The sequence below is a fragment of the Varroa jacobsoni genome, unplaced genomic scaffold (assembly GCF_002532875.2).
Source record: "Varroa jacobsoni isolate VJ856 unplaced genomic scaffold, vjacob_1.0 scaffold_1273, whole genome shotgun sequence".
In the NCBI taxonomy this organism is placed as follows: Eukaryota; Metazoa; Arthropoda; class Arachnida; order Mesostigmata; family Varroidae; genus Varroa; species Varroa jacobsoni.
In genome coordinates, this window is record NW_019214175.1 from 30,759 (window position 1) to 37,435 (window position 6,677).

Sequence of the window (6,677 nt, forward strand, 5' to 3'; positions counted from 1 at the left end):
TAAAACGGAATATCGTTTATATATATATATATATATATATATAAAGTTTATAAGTCAATAGTATATAGCCTAGAGCTTTCGCAAATTAACAGTTTAAAAGTTAATACATCCTGGAGAACATGTAGTACATTTGAATGATTCCTATATGCCGTGTTCTTTACATGTATCGACCTGTGAATGTGCAGATATGATTGAATAACGCTAAAAAGCGGCAATCTTCGAAGGATCAGAGCGACAATTTAGTTTCTTAAAACCGCTATACACGCGATCAATATCAACTTACGTTAGCGAAAGCATCATTGAAAACAGGCACGATTTTATTATGTTTTAGGGTAAATTTCTCGTAGCGTAGAAACAATCTTGCTATTACCATTGTTATATTGTTGTAGCAAATACCCTTATTACGTACCGTCTGTCGGAGCGTACCACAGACCGATTGCCCCGTTAGACATCGGAAACGGGACGACTTAGCTTAATTCTATCGCCTATATATAACAGTTATCATGCGAAAGGTTATTGATTATTTTAAGCTAACTTGGGTACGCATCTAAGCATTGCCAACAGACATTTTCTGTTAATACTCAATGAAAATATTGAATAGAAATGAGTACGCATTGGCACCAAAAAGTTCATCTGTAGGTCCTAGTTTACAGACTCTGCCTAGTCGCGTTCTATAGGCACAGCAGGATTTATTGACTGGATATACGTTGATAGGCTACGCAACGATTTGTCAAAAATACTATCAAGTGGATATGAATGTTTATAGCGTTTAGCTAAGAGCATCTATAGAGAAATGAGATCTAAAGCTTCGATATAATTTTTTCTAGGGTAACTGGAAACTCAACTTAGAACGAAACTCTTACTTGGGCGCTAGCTATACGATATGCTTGTGATTGAAAAGGCAAATATAGCTCGGTTCGAATGGTTATCACATATTCAAAGGGAAATTCTGGCTACAAGGCCTGTGTCCTTGTTTACATGAAATGTAGGACCTTTTTCCCGGTTTGGTATTGACTGCACACATCCATGTCTGGTCATTGTCCTTCATTGCTATCTAAATACATAACCTATAGATTTGTTAAAAAGGGTTCAACCAGAGAAGCAAAAGTGACCGCTCAATCATCAGCGCATTTGATATAGCCGTCCATAATAATCGGCAGTTGTATTAAGTAGAAGCCGGCTACTAAGCGGCTTGAATTTTTGTTACGTCCAAGTAGCTGCCGGATGGCTTCTAGTCGGAAAATCTGCCTGTACTGTGTAGGATGAAGCCATTGGACGTTTCGGATAATCCACAGGTAAAAGGTGGTGGCCTACCTAGCAGTTCCAGCCGTGTCGGTATCGTACAGAGACGCAAGGATATCGACGTTTCAAACTATTCTAGTGGTTACTGAATACAGACTCGTTTTGCGTGATGACGTTTGCCTGCGCAAGGATCGGCATGCAAACGGAATCTACCTGGACTTACGTCGGCAAATAGGCGCCTGCATATTTTTCAAACGTACTTTTCATTGTCTACTCAACAAAAGGTTTTGCGACTTTAGTTGTGTAATATATATTTATTGGCGAGAATGCCACAATCGCGGAGTACGTTGAAGTAAGCGGCACTAGCTGAATAGCTGAACTGTTGTTAAAATGAGGCCAGAATTGTGGGACTCGATTGTTTCAAGCTAGCGCAGGCTTTTTCGTCCGCCAGATCCTGCCAAGCGCTATTGACGTAGCGACAAGATTATTACGGCAGGTACACAGAATAATTTCAAATCTGTTAGATAATATCGTTAGCACGCTCATTGGGCATGGAGCTTTATGAGAGTCATTTGCCAGTAATCTTCATAAGTCGTCAGTATTCATAAGTCAGTTATTTTAACTGTCTTAGATACCGGCAGTAGCTGAGTGCCGTGATACTTTTCTGGATAATAATTTCGGATAGTCGCAGTTTATTCGTAGAGTGATCGTTGCTACGACTGGAAAATCACTGGGAGAGGGAGTCCGCACTGAAACTCAGGAGTCTTTGATGTTCGATCACTTGCGCGCGACTGTGCCCGCGCATGTGTCTAGAAACGCTTTATTAGATTACGCTAGTTAGTATCAATTTGTGCTTCTTACTGTGCCCGCTCAACTAACAATTGTGTCGGAGGTAAGGCGTACCAACGACCAATGGGCGGGGTGCCGGCGCGTCGGGCCGGTATTGCTTGCGAGAATTGTAGCGGTTGCTGGTAGCGACTGTACGGCTAGTTCAGTGACATTGAAACAGCCAGTACCTGAACGGGATAAATTTGAGCGTCCGAGATGCTCTGAAAGTGAGCGAATTAGCAGCAGAAGAGCGAGATGATCTCAAGTTAAGTAGGAAAGGGCGATCCTCGTTTCTGTGGAGTGTCGTCGATCTTCTTGGTTAGTTGCAGGAAAACCCACGGGGCAGTTAAGACGATTTCAGCAACCTGTTCACGAAAAAATTGTGTGATCGTTGTCACCAGTTGTAGAACAAAAAAACGAGCTCAAGATGACAGCAAATACGAACGACGAATACGCGACACGCTCAAGATAGCAAAATTAGCAACGGCGCTTTATGTAATTTACACTGCTCCATAAAATTCTACTGAGCGAGAGGCTCTTCTCAACTGCATTAAGGTTCCTTAGTATGGTTACGCACTAACGGTGATCGGGTACCAATCGACCTTTCGAGCCTAACGCCTCATCGGGAAATAAACCGTAATCTCCATCCGCAGTGACATCCGCAAGTCAAGCTTCTGCCCGCGTGATTTTTTCTGCCGCATTAGAAATTGATTATAACCGTAAGCAAAAAAAAAAAAAAACAGAAAACAATACTTTCGTTACTTAGAAGGGAACTAACTGCTCTATTGCCAGCGGCAGTAAGTGAGCGTAGAAAGGGTAATAGGAGCGTTTGCCGGTATACCACTCCATATAGTCTACGCCCCAATGGAACGTCAAGCCGTTAAGGCAAACTCAGCATGACCTGCCACTTGACACTACCGGGAGCTATCAAGTAGGACTATGGGGCGGTTGTACGAGGCAACTTCTCCATAAAGCTCTTCGTCGAGATAACTGATACGATGCGATGGGCACTGTGCGAGTGAATGTTTAATATCGGCCCCTAAGTCGATGTCTTTCTTTGTGTGTGTGTGTGTGGGTATAAAAATATATTCCATTTAACCGGCTAGTTTTGCGCGGGTTTTCTGTAGCTCTAGGCGAAATACTTTCGCTCATGGTGGTCGATTATCAACTGGCCAAATGGTAGGTCCTTGAATATCATTGGCTTATAGTCAAATGCAAACGTTCGATCGTATAGATAGAGCACGGATTTCTATGTACGGGCGTGTGTTCGAACTCGTTTTTACGATAGGAACGTAATAATAAGAACACTACAAATTAGTTCGACACAGAAAAGCCACACAGATAAAATAGATTTAGCAGCGAATTTTTATTTAGTAGAAGATTCTAAGTAAAGACGCGCTATATTGCTCCCGCGACATGTCTGTTTGCGGTCATCGAGTGTCGCCATCTATCGACTGCGTAGAGGGTGCATAAGGATCGTGGAGAGCCTGATAATTTGGTTATTGTGTGTCACTAAAAACATCGTGTGCGCTTTATAACGTTGTCAACGTCATTACGTGCGAGTGAAAAAGACTCGAATTGCGTTTGTGATTGAGAGTTTGTGATGGACAGACGGTCGTTCCAGTTCTCGAAGTTGCCAGCGCGTGCAGTGAAGAAGACATTGTACTCGCAGGAAAAATTTGAGTTACTGCCGTAGACGTAATTACGTTGCCTAAAGTAGAAATCACCTGCGCAACCGAAGACAGCAAGCGCACAATCAAATTTAACATAAAAGAAACAACATCAATAGTTACTGTTGTTATTATTCAGCTTTAATAAGCGTCCGGACTCATTAGCGAGACTCACAAACGAGATACAGAGGAAGAAGGAACTTTAAGCACTAGCGCTACGTAACACCTAGTGGCGCCAACGAAACCCTCCAGTTGCCGTTTACTCAGTCCACGTTTGGTCGTATGTTTGACGTGATGAGTAATTACAACTACAACGTAATCCTCGTTCACTTCATCTACGACGCCACACATTGCGCTTCGATGTCACCCCGCGTTCATCGCATCGGCCGCATTTACCCACCTCGGCCAACAACGGCGTGCTAAGACGACCGATTTCCTTGTTTTTTAACTTTGTGAAAAGCGAATCACGGGGTTTCGTTAGCAAAAAAAAAAAAAAAAACGGGAAAAGCCCTAGTGTTACAGGCTGGTTCATCTTCGATTTTCCACAATTTTTTCCGTCAAATTTTCGTTTATGGCCGAAACGCATAACAAAAATATCGTCGATACTTCTAGACAGAAGAAATCAGCCACACTGTCCGCTTGATTCGTTGAAGTTTTGGTTTCAAGTTGGATAGTGGTATAGACAACATACATATTTATCTGGTAACGTCTTTTAGAAGAAAAAAAAAAGAGAGAAAAAATTAGTAAGAAAATGGTTGTCAAAGTTTCATGTGTCTATTAGACTCTACGCTTTTTTTCCATTTGTTCCTGTACATGTTTTGCTATTGATTGTTAGTGCTCGTTGCTGTCTGCTAACTGCAATAATCATCAGCGATATTTACTTGACGTGTTTCGGTGTAGACAATCATCGTACTTTGTTTTCATTGACGACACGTACACACGTCATCCAACGAAGCTAGACGTATGTGTGCAGCTGCATGTTGAGGCTATCTGCAGACTAGCGCTAAGCGACTCATACCGTCTTCGCGGATTATCTGTGATCGAAATAGAAATCTCGGGACGCCGTGAATTTTCACGGAGACAGGTTTTTGGTGGCTTACTACGTTCAGCTAGTAGCAGCTTGTCCTCCCGGTCACCTGCTCACTGTCTAATAGGCGCATTTATCGGCAGTAGCAGTCGTGTTAGGCCACTGTCATTGTTTACGCGTTAACGAGCCTAAATGACAGAAATAGCGTTCAGCACAATTACTCTGTTACGTTCGTTTGTAGCCACAGGCTACTAATTCAACCTGCCATATTATAAAAGAAACAATACCAACATAACGGCAAGCACTGCAATCGCGGATGTTCGGTGCAGTGCGTCGATGGCGACGGCGTACGGCGTCGAGCGGCGGTGCAACGGAGTGCCGCGTGAATTTTTAACCACGCCAATCGTTCACCGGCGGCAGACAGTTACGACTGCGATTGAGATCGTACGAAATCGTTTAGCAACGGTGGTTACGCTCGCCGCCTATACGATGTTCGATTAAATTCGCGCCTATGGCCTATGAGCTAACTAACGGATATCGTTCATCTTCTGCTGTAACAACCACGAGTATAGTTGTGTGATTGGATTATCGACACGGCCTTACGTTGGTTTTACTGTGTTCTTTCCTGTTGCGCATAATCCAGTTGTAGCAGAAAGCAGCTTAGCGAAGCGCGGCAGTAATTAAATGGATGAGCCGGCCTGCGGAGTGAACGGACCGACGAGGAAGGCTCGCCGTTGCACATACCTACTACTGTCCATACGCGTCAAGACAACAAGTATTTGCCTGCTAGCAAACGATTAAGGCCAAGCTAACAGCTTCATCCAATAGGGCCTAAACGATGTCAACGGCGGATGACAAGTTTGGGTACGATACGAAGTCGTGAATACACAAATGGTGTATCTTGTGCCATGCGGGTGAATAAGTCGAACCGAAATCGAGCGAAGATCGATCATCTAAACATGAACTCCTATTGTGATTAAATCCTTGGATCATTATCATCATCGCTGCTGCGACCCGCACGGCTACGGCTATCGTTATTAGGATAGGCCACAGGCAACAAGCAAAAAAAAGCAAACGTCATCGAACTATATCAGCTTCCATCGACGCCACAGACGACATCGTCGGTTTGGGCAACGCATCTGATAGCAGCTACAGACCGAATTGATAGGGCTAAATTTGAAACAGTCAAATCTAGAAGAAATGGAAGCTTTGAGTCTAGCGGGCGAGTTTCCGCCAGAAACGTGCAAATCATTTGCTTGACGTAAGCTGTCGCCAGCGTTGCTTGGGTCGTATAGGCCATTTGCAACAGTATCGACAGTTAACGAGTGGTACAGCAGCAGTTGTTATTATTAGAAATGAACAGCGTCATCGTTTCATAGAGGTTATCAACATCGTTCCCGACGTTACTCGAAAAAATCCACGAAAGAAGAAGAAACCTGCAAAGGGAAGATTACGAAATACAACAAAAGCGAACACACTTCGGTGCCTGACTGTCAAATAAATGCATTTATGGTAAGGGCTGCTTTGCTAGTCTTTCTGGACATTTTTACACTAGTTTAATATAAACTAGACACTTCCAGTGGTGGTACTTGGAGCGAACAATCGCTAAGCGACTTCAACTGATTCGGTCCAGCAGCCCAAAATAGACCCAACTACTTGTCCCATCGAGAAACCCGCTGATCTCAGCAGTAGCGTAACATCCATGCATTGATCATCGTTAGAAAGCAGATCGTAAAGCGTCGGCTCAACGCGCTGTGCGGCTATCGTTTTGCGTGTTGATGTTGGACGCTGTCTGCAGACTTCGTCGTCGGCTGCAGTGGCTTCCACGCCAACTCTTGACTCCACAACAAAAGACCCGGCCGTAGCAGTAGATTCGATTTTTCTTGTTGTTGTTGTTGTTGTTGTTGTTG

At 43.6% G+C, this 6,677-nt stretch overlaps 1 protein-coding gene and 1 long non-coding RNA gene across 2 annotated transcripts in view; one reads left to right on the top strand and one right to left on the bottom strand.

Annotated features, from left to right (window-relative positions):
* LOC111268282 (uncharacterized) overlaps nt 1-6,677 on the top strand; it is a 140,651-nt gene that overhangs the window by 26,993 nt on the left and 106,981 nt on the right. The gene's annotated exons all lie outside the window — the stretch shown is intronic.
* The window catches only part of LOC111268279 (uncharacterized), a 54,043-nt gene that overhangs the window by 644 nt on the left and 46,722 nt on the right, over nt 1-6,677 (bottom strand). The gene's annotated exons all lie outside the window — the stretch shown is intronic.